The 13772-nt window shown below is 44.2% G+C and overlaps 1 protein-coding gene across 3 annotated transcripts in view; it reads left to right on the plus strand.

The window, feature by feature from the left end:
* The first annotated feature begins 503 nt into the window (after nt 1-503).
* LOC121879559 (neuroglian-like) overlaps nt 504-13772 on the plus strand; it is a 172507-nt gene continuing 159238 nt past the window's right edge. For all 3 annotated transcript variants that reach the window (XM_042386208.1, XM_042386209.1, XM_042386207.1), the window contains exon 1: nt 504-661. The gene's annotated coding sequence lies outside the window, so the exon portion shown is untranslated. The remainder of the gene's footprint in view (nt 662-13772) is intronic.

A 13772-nucleotide genomic window follows, 5' to 3' on the forward strand; every position in this document is an offset into this window, starting at 1 on the left:
CTCGAGAGAAAAACTTGTAAATAAAATACAATATGTAGTACCTTTCTTTCCCTGACGTCTGAGTGTCTGCCTGCTCGCATGTGGTGTTCGCGCAGTCGTGCCAGCTGCAGGATATATACAATGTTTTGTGTATTTCCAGGATAATGGAAGGATTAGTAAGGTGATTTAGCGTTTTAAAATTATTAGTATAGTCAGATTGGGATCTACAAATTAGTTTTATCTTCAAACGCTAGAAAATGATGTAATTGCAAATATATTCGTTGGGCTGGCAGCGGTTTTATGCAGCGTTGTTTTGACGTTTAAATTTACTAGTCCGTACGCAAAGGAGGATATTAATAAGCGGATTCGTAGTATTCTAGAAATAATAAGAGGTTCACGTTTTTGTTAATTAAATTACAAATGATGTAAAATATAAATAGTAAAAAACAATTCATGTTCTCTACGGTACGATAAGTTCACTAACCCCGCCCGGCGCCAGCATCGACCTGCCGGACAAATGGGTGGAGCTCAGTAGCCCTTTTGCCAGTGTAGTTGGGGTGCATACCGTCCGTATCCCTCATTATTTCTCTAGTCAAGCAATTTTTTCGACATGTAACAGTGCGAGTGCTTCGTAGATCAAGAGGAAACCAGGAGTAAACATTAAGGATCTATACAGTTCAAGGTGAATATGCGTTTCAAGTGTCGATTTTAGTGAGTTTTTTGTGAGAGTTGTCTTGCTGGAAGCTCTCTGCACGGCGTCCGTTGGAAGTGAAGGTCCGGGCTGGAACACTCACGACTTGAAGGATTTTTTGAATTTGCGACGTCGTGGTGTTGTCATCATCTGTGTTTGTTTTCAGCGTTGTTTTGAGGGATGTCGATATCGTCTACTGCACAGGTTGGCTTGCTGCTGCTCATTCACATCCATGGCAGCAACGTGGTGGGAGGCGAAGGTCGCATGTTTACCACCACACTGGAGCATGGCGGTACAGGTTCCCATTAACTATTATTTCCCAGTAGTTAATCTAGTGCTGGAGCTTTTGATAATTAACTAAAATACAGTCATAGGGAGATGTATGACAGTATTGTACTTGTTAACACGGTCTATAGTTGAAGGCAGCCAGGGAGGGTGATTACGTGACGGGGATACGCCTATACACCTAGCAGACTTACCTGTCCCCCTTCCCCCATCCTCTTTCTCCCCCTCCCTCCCGCCTTTACCTGTCGTACACTGACTCATCGCGGCCGTTGGCTGATACCTCGGCAGAAATCGTTACTACACAACCTCACCACACATCCGCCCACTTGGCATGAGAACACAACACTACACCTGGAGATGACGATCTTTCTCACTCGAGATTTAAATGTCCGAAACCATAGTTATTACAATTATATTCTAAAATTCTTTCATGTACACTTAGTCAACCCATAATTGTATTCCACTCCAAGTAGATAATGTATTCATACACACTTATTAAGTACAATAAAGAGGCTTGGATTTAAAGCCTCTTTTACTGTCTTAAAAGCCTTGTAGAAGTCGCAATGGAAATTTGAAGAGCAATCCGTGGAAGGGTCACGTTGCATCGTGGCCGTCCCCATTGTTGAAGGTGAAGTGGCTCTGTGTAACGTTTCCCTGTCTTGCGGTTAACTGGATTTTATACATTTACTGTGGCGGCTGTTGTGTTGTGTGGTGATGGGAGTAGGTTACTGCCCGTCCTCCAGGCCACTGGCTGGGTACCACGCCCCTTTTACTCACCCTCCGCCCCATTCACGTCCTAGTAAATGTTATTACGTTGTTATGCCTGTTTCAGAAGCCTCGATTATTATCACATCGTGAGAAAAAGTTGATTGATAAACTTGTACCTGTATATACAAAGCTGATGACAAACACAGCTGCTGTTTGATATGTAGGCGTGTTCCTGATACCTTGAATATATTGATTTTTTTTTATGGAGATACTGATGACTTTATATTTGGTATTTGTACAAGCATTAACCATGGAACACATGGAACATAATGCCCTTGACGAACAAAAACTGCAGTGCGATAACCTATTTTATGATAGTCTGGTATTCTATTGTCCATGACGGTATCAATAAGTTTGTCTATCTCGGTAATGTGCACAGTGCAATTCCCAGGACTTGGGGAAATGGATTTAAGTGAGCCAAATCGTATTTCAAGGCGAAGGCAATCCAGCTTTATGGTGGATGTGTTCAACCAGGAACTCTGGCCTGTACGACCGGCTTACCTCAGGATTGTGGATTATACGATCCTCGGGTAGTGGATGTGGCCGGTGAGTGTTATTACAGTTTACCTTTCCATAATTACTGAGGGAGACGACTCTTGGTTACGAGGGTCTCGTAACTTCCCTCTGCGGACTTATCACAGGCTATGGCCCTCCTCACGCCTATGTCCGTGTACGATTATTGGTTATGACCATCCTATCATTGTTACTGCTGGAGACGACCAGTGACCACGACTCTCCTGCTCTACTGACTGAGACACGGCCTTTTGCTGTCTGTCGGCCTTGTGTGATGACTTACGTCACTACCACCACCTTCTATATACCCTCTGATAACTGTAAACTACAATCTCTTCATTTATCCAGTAACTTTTAAGAGAACATGAGCCAGTGTGAGGCGTCACCTTCCCTTCTATACTCCTGAGGCTTATGAGTGCACTACACGCCACAACCTATTTTTTCTTCATTGTCCTGATGAATTATTTCAACATAACAGCCCTTCCCTTCATTTACTAGCCCCAGTAAGAACCAAATACACACCACGATCCTTCCCCAACTGCAATCTCTTGAACGAGACGACTACATGCCACTCCCACCTCCCCCTCTTTAGTTCCGTGAGAAACGACTTTGATCCCTTACCTCCTCTAGCCTCTGATAAACAGTACAGGCCACTTCCTCTATAGCTCCGGCAAGACAAAGGCTTTCCACCTTGGTGACTGAGAGGTGAGACGAGGCCTATTCTGTGGTATAACCTAATGTGTGACCCCGTCGTAATTATTTATCCAGTAGGCCTATGAGGGTGTCCGTCCTGCACGTAGCTATCAAGGCGGCAGAGGTATTGTAGACGTGCGACCGTTCCTTATGACTGTGTTGAGGGACAAGAGTCGCTCCAGCTGTGGGTAGTCGAGTGGGTGGTTCTACTCACGACCAGAGGACCCCCTAGTTGAGCCCATCATCGTGTTTAAACAGTTTCGAGGATCTTGACCTGAATGTGTGTGTGAGAGAGAGATGGGTGGAACTGGACTGACAAGTCATGACGATCCTTATCAAGAAACGTGGATTTGGTCTGATGGTCTTGATCTGGGCCAAATTTAATATACCTTACGGTATGCGGTGTAAAATAGTTGTCAGGTGTGTTGGAACCCTAATAGTTATTGCCGTTATAATCTAAGCGTATAGCAAAACCCGTCAGCAAAAGACGGGGCGAGAGATTTCTTTTATTCTCATCTCCGGTTGTGGGTATCGGGCGAGTGTGTTTCAGTGAAGATGGTTGGGCAGGCGCTAGAGTGGTGTAACCTCATCTGCCGGAAAGTGGCTGAGTTTGAGGACTATAAATAGCTTGGCTTAACCCAGGTCTCTGCTGCTGGGTCTTGCTGATGAATTCCCTCGTCAGTATCTTATCCTGTTTTACCCAGACTGGTGGCAGAAGTATTTCCCAGGAAATGGTTCACGTATTCATCACCTTTCGCCTGTTTTACCTGTGTTGTTTTGGCTTACCCTATAGTTTAGTTTTGGTATTTTAATGATTTTAACAAGTCATTTTTCGAAGAAAACGAACTATTGTCACAACCTTTTCGTTGTTATACATATATCAGTGACGGTGCTCTTGTTAGTATTCATACCGGTAGTGTTTCACATCACTATTTCCATGCTATTTTGAGGTCTGATATTAGTTGTTTTGTTGTGGAAATGTTTAGCAGTGACTCATTTAGTGAGACATTGTGTGTCTTAGACTTCTTTACATAAGATGAATTGCTTTAGTAGTACAATAATGGGTCATATCTAAACAGATTATGTGAAATCTTGTGGTGTTATTAAATAATTAGCTTTTAGTGAAGCTAAAGTAGAAGGGTGGTTCAGTCGCAAACCTTGAATTATATTATTTACATAAAGAGCAATGCCCTGAGTTGTTTAAAGGCCACCAACACTGGATGACGGGGGTGTAGGGAGGACCTAGGGGCGGGGGTGGAGTTAAATCCCCGAGCAGAGGCGAGTCATCTGGCGACGGGCCGGCGTCAAAGGGGGAATCAATACACTCCGGATCATGTTTCTATGGCCACGATTGTCAGCACTCCCCGGAGATCAATAATGGGAATATTCACGTTTTGTTTTGCACTTACAGTTCGTTATGGGTGTGTAGTTGAGCGTGGCGAGGCGTGTGGAGGAGGTTTGTTGAGTAGTATTGTAATGGAGGTGTAACAGTGGAGCAACAATCACTGCAGGGGAGGGAGATGCTCCTGTCTGGCACTTTCAGCCTGACCACACTATATGGTTCAGACTTCTTCCGCAGCTATGTTTGTTCAGTGGGCATTACTGAACTGCTTTAGAGTGAAAGTTGTTCAGTTTTGCTCCTTTTTGTGAAGTGCCGTTGAGTTTTTAATTGTACTGGAACCATTAAATCATATACATTATTCAGAGGCAGGGTATTTAAAGAGGACTTCTCCATGGTCGCTGCTTTGTTTACACTTTACTAGAGTGAGACGTGTGTCTGGTACAGCTTTAACCTTTACCACTGTGTCTCGTGTTGTTCAGGTGGCTCGCCCCTAAAGGCTCGACAAAAGATTGGTTGAATGCATTTATACGGGTTGACGCTCGCACTGGATACACACATTGAGGTTTCTGCTAGTATTGGTTCGTCCTTATTGTAAATTGCACTTTTAGAATATAAATCTTAGTTTGGAACTGGACGTTTTTTAAATACCCTTTAATGGTTGTGGCTGTGTTACATGAACAGTTGAATTAAAGCTTCATACTGGAACGTAATGATATACGTATTATATTTTAAATCGGGATAAATTAATCAGTAAGAGATACAGGAGTGGGTGTATTTATGGGTGTGGAGGTGGATAAACGGTAAAATGTGCCCCGAAATAATATGACGACTTTTAACAAGTACCGTATAATGTTTGGGGAAAGAGTGGGTCGTGGGAGTGCTTGAGGGAGAGTGGGTTGTGGGAGTGGGTGGTGGGGGAAGGAGTGGGTTGTGGGTGAGGGGGAGAGGGTGGTGGGTGGCCGCGCAGGATGTGGGGAGTCAGTGCAATAATCCGTCTTTTAATGGTTCAGATTATCCAAAATGTTCTACTGTATAATGGCCGAGTACTTTCTGGGGAGATCCTGCTTGTTTTGTACGTCTGCCGCTCCTACACCTGTACAGTACTCCCTCTTCTGGAGTTGTTCGTTATTTTAAGTAGTGCTGGATCTCCTGATCTCTTGGCGTGCCTTATATGTCTCTCTAATAGCCACTGATGAAACGCTCAATAAGAACCACTAGCTCGTACAGTCGCGTTAATAGTCTTTTTGTGGCGTGGTTTTATCCATAGTCGTTAATTACGTACTGTATAAGCAGTTCGTTGTTAGGGTACAGTACTTGTGTGTTGGTGACTGTGCAACCCATGTCAGGCCAAGTCCCCTTCAGTTGAGTTAACGAGGGCACTCATCTTACAATTGATTTTTTTGTGTGCGCTCTCTTTCAACTCCCCACCCTCTTTCCTTGTTGGCTTGGTATTCGTCCTGCAGCTGGTTCGTTGGTTGAGCTTGGTCCTCTAGTCGACTGGCGAATCTGATTTTTTCCCCCTCACATCAGGCGAGTAAATTGGTGCTTCTCGGAAATTTTATTTTATTCTTGTTCTTTTTTTAGCAAATTGGCTGATTACCGTAAAAGAAAATATTGAATACATTTTAGTTTGAATTCTACTCCCGGCATCCGGTCTAAAGCAAAATCGGCGATAAGATAAAGTGGGGGAATAAAGTATTGAACATCCGGTCTGTGTGGATATCATACGTTTAAAAGTAGAAAGAAATTAGGTTATTTAATATATACAATACATGAGAAAACGACGGAAATCCCACTGTCGCCTGAGGATCTGTGATATATATATTTCTGCTGAATATTTAACTCTGAAAAGACAAGCTAAAGTCATTAAGACATGCCCGAGCTTTTGGATACATTATCTTGCTTTAATATTTCACTTCATAATGGCAGATGAGGGAGCGGTGAAGACGGCACACTGGCTGTGGGATAAATTTTCATGAATGGGGCTTAGTGATTCATGGCGTTATCTTATTATGAGTGGAATTTACCCGCGTCGTGTTAAAGGGTTAGGTTTAACTCGACGAGCATCTGCTGTATAGTGTGTGGTTTGCAGTCACCAGTGTATTTTGTTTACAACCTGTATTTTATTGTTGATTGACAAGCTGAGCCCTGCTTGTTTTTATAGTATACTACAGTAACATGAATAATATTTAGTATATTATCTTAAAACTTTAGCTACCTCTATTAAATGCCTTACAGGGTGCTTGTTTACAGGACAAGATTCAGAGTGTAGCGTTGCTCTGGACGAGGGAGGGAGGGTGGGTGTAAGACTACACTAGTGAGGCTAAACGGCCATAAAACGTTCTGGGTGTCGGAGTAACTCACCTCCCCGCGACCCTTACCGTATTTTACCTCCTCGCCCATCACTCGTCACCTTGCCGCCACCCACACCACACCCCTCACTTTCCCTCTTAGCCTCACTCTCTCTCGTCATGCGTATGCGGCTGGCGTAATAACGTGTGTGTGTGTGACCTTCTTGGTAGCTATTGTTTTGATGACGCGGAATTTGTTGGGATCTTTTTTTTCGACTTGTTATCGTTTAAATTTTCATGCTTGATTGGACGCTCGGTGCCGGTATCTGACTCCCCCCTCTCCACTGCTCTGATATACCAACTAAGACACGTCAAAACCTGCTCTGTAAACTTTAAGACAAGACCCGTGTGCAAAAACTATTTAGTCCCTGTGTGACATTAACACTTGTCGTGGAGTAAGTGCCAATCATTTCTTCGATTTAGTCTACTTTATCCCCGTTATTTTCGTAGATATATTACAAAAGAGTGATTTTATTTTCTTACAGTCTGCCATCCTCCTTTTCGTAGTGTAGTACACGTGATCAATACCTAGGATTAAATAATACGTGTTATTGGACTGGACGTGGCTAGCGACTGCGCGGTTGTCTTGTCCCGACTACATTTACAACTTTTTATTATTTTTTTACGTCGAACGTGAGGCGAGGTCGTGAATACTCGCAGTCTGGCTATTTATGGGATTTTTTTTATCGCCGTTTCTCTCTCTTGAGGAAGTTGACTCGTCTCCTGTGTTGGGGGGAGATGTCATAGCCCCCCCCCCCTTCATCCTCTTCTCCTTCACCACCATCTCTTCCGCCCCCTCTTCCCCTCCGCCTTTTCTTCACCATCATCATCATCTCTTCCTCCTCTTGTAGCCACCTTGGCAGTGCAGATATACGAACATTGAAATTAGAAACTGCAGGTACCGGTATAGTCATCGGTAAAGAGGTACAGTAAATAGATTTGACCAAGGATAGATCAAGAAAGCCAGCATGTGCTTATTACCAGTAGGATCATTCATTAATTCAGACCCACCAGTGTACGTCTAGGATATAAAACACAGGTAACTTAGGCCAGTACGTGTGGATAGACATGTGCCTGCTACTTTAACCTTGTCATATACTGTATGCGTATTTATTAGCAGATCTCTTATCTGGCCTGAGGAGAAGCACCTAGTTAGCCTACTCCAGTGCTCCACGTCTTCACAAGAGCCCGTACACGTGTGGGTAATGCTTCTGTGGCCTCCGGGAGATAGTGATGGCAATTTTTCTTCAAGTGCGTGGTTGCCTTATCTGTTTTATGGCGAAGAGGGTGTCTTAACTTCTGATTGGTGTTATATGGAGAAGTAAAGACTGTCGCTCATGTGGAAGGTGGCAGGAAGCAGAGCTGTGCAGGATATATAAAACTATAATATAATAATAATAATAATAATAAAGGACACATTAATAAAAAATCATTGTGTAAATGAGGTAAAGTCAGATCATCAACCTGGGACTTGGTCACAATTTTTGTGATGCCATATGGCAGCAGGGTCTACCATTAGACAACACATTATGCTTCCAATATCTTCCCAGGCGGTAGTACCTCCCTGTTTGATAGCAGACCTGTTGTTGAGATTCTCTCTAATTTTGTTTGAGTTATCATTACATTATTATTATTATCTATGCTACTTGTCCTCATCATTGGAAGGTTATTACACTCTTGCTCCCGTCAAAGTTCTGTGTCCCCACCAGGAACTGATTCGACATGGTGAGCTCCCTCCCCCTCCAGCCTCTCTGTCTCGCGCAATTAAGAATTACTCCTATAAATACTGCCTATTAACCCGTCCTTGAAGGTCGTCATGGGCCCTTGGCGTCCATGGCTCTGGACGGGGTCCCCTTCAACGGTAGGAGGGGTTGAGAGGGGAATATGACCCACCCCTACCCGCACATCATCTGTTCCCCTCAATACAGGCCGTTTGAGATTATGCTCGATTTGTCATTCGGTGAGGGGTGGGGGCGGGGAGAATCACCCAGGGTGCGATAAGTGTGTGTTGTGGTTCCCGGTGTTGGTTAGTTCCCTATTCTTGTGGAGTGGCTCAGGGCGTTTATCTTCTTGTGTTTGTTTACTTATGTTTAGCATGATCAAAAAATATATTAGTTACTCGATTTATGTATTTAATTGGTTCGGTAATGTTGTGGGTCGTGCTTCAGTGAATGAGGGATTGTGACGTCATTATTGAGTTTTTTTTTGGGGGGTTATCTTGACAAGGCCAAGCTGTCCGTGCTGGTCGCTTGTGAAGTAAATTGACGTTCTTGATTGTAGTTTTGATTGATGTGGTCGTATGTTCGTGTTTGATGTGGTTGTGTTGTTTTGGGGGGGCAGAGTTGGTGGTTGTTTGTTGAGTAGAATAATTGATATAATCCTTATAAATTGTGTATACTGTATATAGTTTCATTAATAAATGCACCACGGCGGTGACCAAACACAACATACTTCTGACTGGCATTAGCTTGGCGATCATTACAAAAGTTGACAAGTATTAAGGCAACGGAGAGACTGGTCTGGTTCTACTGGTGTGCTGGATCTCTTGGCAAAACTTCAGTCAACTAACTTTTATCAGGTGTAGGTTTCCCGCTGACGCTTGTAAGGAATTTGCGAGAATACGACAATTTAATGAGTAGATAAAGAAAGCGATGATGGTGAATTTATACCTCTTAAACCGTGTAACATTCAGCTGTACACTAGACCTAATATATATTCCTTCTGTCTGCTGTCCTTTGTGAGGCAGTTAGTCTGTCATCCCCAGAGGTCGTTGCCAGCAGCTGATCCACACCTTTGTTTGTCATTAATTGCACTAAGGTTATGTATACATGAAATTATGACGTAAAGAACGTTTGATTTGTGGGGATTTGGTCCACCTAGGGTACGGTGTTGTTGGGATTATGACAACTTTAATTATCCGGTCGTGAGGGAGAGGATGATGTCCGTGTGTCGGTTTGTGCGGCTGTCCCAAATTTGACGCAGAGACGTAAATCATTACAATCACAACCGACTTGGATGATGAGTATTTACCGTCATTATTGTACAGTTCCGGGCAGTTGAACTATAGCTGCGACGGACGGGGGGATATGATGACCCCAAATGACAAATACTGGTGGTGGGATTTTGTCGAGTGGTAGCTTAGTAACTTATCTGGTGGGGAGGGGGGTCGATGGTGCTGGGCATCACTTAATTTGTCAGTTTACCTTCCTCCTGTGGCTATGGGGTCGCCGGCGCCAATCCATGAGGCGCCTCTCCTGCTCTAGTCTAGACAGTGTATATTCTTCAAGAAGAGCCGGCACCAGTACTAACTTATAGTCCTATCTCAAGTAGGTAATCATGTGGCTGTAAACACGACCGGTAGCGAGCCCTTGAATGGCTTTATTATCGGCAGTGTTATCGTGAGCGAGGCGCGTATCTGTTATACTTCCGCCGTTTATCCGTCGACTACGCCGGCAGCCAGACGGTTGCCGCGTCTCGTCAGAGCAATGGTCACACTTGAATGGTTTCTTGGTCGGACTGGTGTTCGTCTCTACACACAGGCTTAAGTGTTGTTTTGCTTATGAATTCGAATAATTTGTTCACTTTGTGTGTGGTAGACAGAACAGTGGAAAACTATAAGAGGGAAGTTGGTAAATTCACTCAAATTAACCCATGATCAACCAGGAGGCTACTGTAGATATACTGACAGACAAAAGTTTTCAAAGCCTTGATTAATCAAACGACGATAAAGACAGTCTGGGGGGTTAGGGTGGACCGGCGTCAGTTAATGAACCAGTGACACGCAACAAGGAATTTATGGACCTGTGATTCTGGTGGAAATTATTTTGGGATTGATTTTGGAACATTATATATGATGAAATAAGGTTTCTTTATGTGATAGCTAATATACAACTGTAATTTCTTGATTAGTCATATTTTCGGGTCTCATTCTTTTGCGGTTGTGTGTGACTTTGTGAGCCAGATATGCCTATATATAACTTAAATGGCGAGCTGTGGATTGTAACCATACTTAGTGTACAATATATACCACAACAAGATCTTAGTTTCATTTGATGGTCAGTATTTTACGTTAATTTTTCACCAGAGTTAATGGTATACCGTAGACATTACTGCGGCGCTGTTTGGAATTTTGTCGCTTGAAGCAACAAACAAATGATTACGCAGAATATAGCATGTAATCATTTTCTTTTCTCTCGCAGTGAAGTGTAGGTGTAATGGTGAGTGCCAGCCGCCAGGGGACCTATGAGTCACGGGTGTGTGGGTGATGACGCTCATGGGGATTGTCCAGCCTTCAGTTCCTCGTTCGGCTGTCTCCCCGCCCACACACACACACATAACACGCAAGGTCACCCATGCACAGGTGAACCCCTCCCCGTAGCTTCTGGTTTTAGAGTTGAGGTGGGGTTCTCTCATGGAGGCTATCAGCTGTTGGGGGTTATTGCCCTGTTTACTGGCGGCTTGTGAATATAAACATACTGATAGGCCAAGAGGCAATAAATACTGTAAACCTGATAAAATTGGCGGGGTTTCAGCGAGGAATTATGAGGGCGTGAGTCACTGTAGAGGAACATTTAATTTATCGTCTGACTATACTCTTAATGCCTTTCACCTAAAATTAGCTATTATAAAATGCAAAATGGGATTACATTAAAAAAGAAGCTTAGTTAAAGGTTAATATATATGGCGAATAACATCAGGATTTCGATTATCAGTTTCCAAGTGTCTCCTCCACTGGCGAGTATCACGTGTTACCAAAACCAGTATAATCGTATTGCAGGGCCAGAGAGCTTTCGAGACTCTTTGATGAGTATTGAGACTTCATGAGCGCCTTAAATTCCTCATTCAAGGGTTTTGTACACAACCTTGGCTCTCGCTTTAAACTGAACCCCGTGAATCTGAAAAGGATTCCATACCGTGTAAGGTTCTCTTTGAGCCTAGTCACTGCGGTTCTCCCGGACCAGAGTGATCCCTGCAGGCATGACGTCTGTAGTGAGTGTGTGGTCGCCTCTGGTTGTCGCGGAATATCTGGGTTAAAGATTGTATCAGACCACTAGAGGTTGGATGGTTTTACACACATTCCGCACCCACCAGATTGAGGACAAGTTTTAAGTTCTATTTTTGAGTAGCTACCGCAGTTTCTTCAGTTTTGACAGGCAAATATATACTGGGTGCGGTACTTAATTTGTTATTGCCCCTCTAGGATCACTTGACGATTAGACATCCCAGCTTATTTCATCTAAAGATTAACCAACCTAACCTCATCCTCCAAATAGTATCTGAGTGGTTAATCTTCAGGTGAAATAAACTTGGGTGTCTAATCTTTACATGGTCCCTTTTTTAACGAATCGGATGAGAGAATAGATTCTGGTTTAAAATTTTATACCATTGTTTAAGTTGCTTTGGGAGGAAGGGAGGTGTATTGACAAGGAAGGTGGGCCAGGGAGGGAGGTCATGAAGGACACGAGGCCATTAGTCTTAGTGGTGGTAGATGGACCATGACCTTTCACACACCCGTGACGGTCCTCCTGCCACCGTCAGGTCATGTAACATGAGTAACGTGGTAGGGGGTCGCGAGTTCAGTGAAAGCAAGTAAACAAATTGTGTGTTGGGAGAGGGGTGGTGGGGGTCGTAGCAGGTGTAGACGGTGAGGTGAAGGTCCCGAGCATAACACACAGGTAAGGTGTAATGACAGGCTCTTGGGAATTGAGGAGTGCTGTGTAGTTGTGGCTCAAGGACGTTCATATATTGTATATAGCCGGTAGTGTGGAGAGAGATGAATCAGCTGTTCTCACTCGCATTTAACTTACATTTGTCCTCATCTTGGGTGTGGGATGACCCTGGTAACCACATAATAACAACACGTTTGTTTTCATCACTGTGTCCTGGCGACACCAGTGACAGGAGGTGGGGAGGGGATAAACAGTGTATGCCCGTATGTCCCAGTATTGACCATGCAGGGGAAGGTGCCAGGGAGGGGTAGTGGGTGTTGGTTATATGAAACATCTGGCCGCTTCTGTGCTAGTCATGGGCGGCTCGTGTTACTGATTGCACTACCATCTCTTTTAGTCTATTTTTTTTCGGGTACATCGTCGCTGGAAATGGTCGGTGAATTGGAGGAAATGGTGTGGGGTACACGTGGGTGTTGGACAGCTGCCTGTGTGTGGGTGGAGATGGGCGTGGGTTGTCGTCGGGGAGGTGCTTTTGAGTTGTGGTGGTTCAGTGGGTTACGTGGTGAGGGGAAAGGACTTGAAGGGTGAGGGGAGGCGTAGTGGGTGGGTATTGGTTACAAGGATGAAAAGTGCAAGTCGTGGGGGAGGTGGGTGATGTTTGGATCTGTATGGTGGTTATTAGGGTGTGTAAGGAAGTGTATCGTGTGGGGGGGGATTGTGCTCGTCCTAATCTACCTGGCGTAGTTCACACCAGGTGAACTAGGGTGAGTAATATGTGAAAGGGTTGAGTGAGAGTGAATCTTTATTTGTGATTGATTGTGCGTGGTTGAGCTCTGGTTAATAGTGAGTACTGAGTGAAGGTGGTGGTGGGGGAAGTAGTTTGGTTGCTGGGGTGAGTAGCAAGTGAGAGTTGTGGTGGTAGGGGTGGCAGACCGGGTTGGGTGGGTGGTGAGCGTGGCGGGAGGCAATAGGACACCAACGTGTAAGGTTACACCACCACCCTCCTCCCCTCCCTTCTCTCTCCACATGTAATTACCCTCCTAAACTCCCTGTTGTCCCCCTTTGTGCCGTTTTATAGGTTATTTCCTCTACAGGGTTGTCTTGGGGGTGTCCTCAAGTGTTGATGTATATAGTAGGCTGCCCCCGAGGAGCGACTGCTGCCACCGGGCGCGGTAGAGTAGTTATTGAGCTGTGTGGTTGGTGTCAATTCTTGAAAGCCTTGAGAATACAATAGTTTTGTTGTTAGAATATGTTAATATAATGCAGTTCCCCGTTCCTGTGTTGAAACATCCATGTTTTCGTGCTGTTGGGTGTGATAGCTACTTTACTTGTATTAATAACTAGTGTTGTTTTGTTGACTAAGAGTGACAACATTCACTGCAACTGTTGATGGTTTTGTTGGGGTTGGACACTTGAGGTACTCTGGGGGTATTGTTTCATCTCCATGTTAACGTTTCATTGTTGTTTAGGCTGGGCTCTTG

This window comes from Homarus americanus, unplaced genomic scaffold (assembly GCF_018991925.1).
Source record: "Homarus americanus isolate GMGI-L3 unplaced genomic scaffold, GMGI_Hamer_2.0 scaffold9741, whole genome shotgun sequence".
Taxonomy (NCBI): Eukaryota; Metazoa; Arthropoda; class Malacostraca; order Decapoda; family Nephropidae; genus Homarus; species Homarus americanus.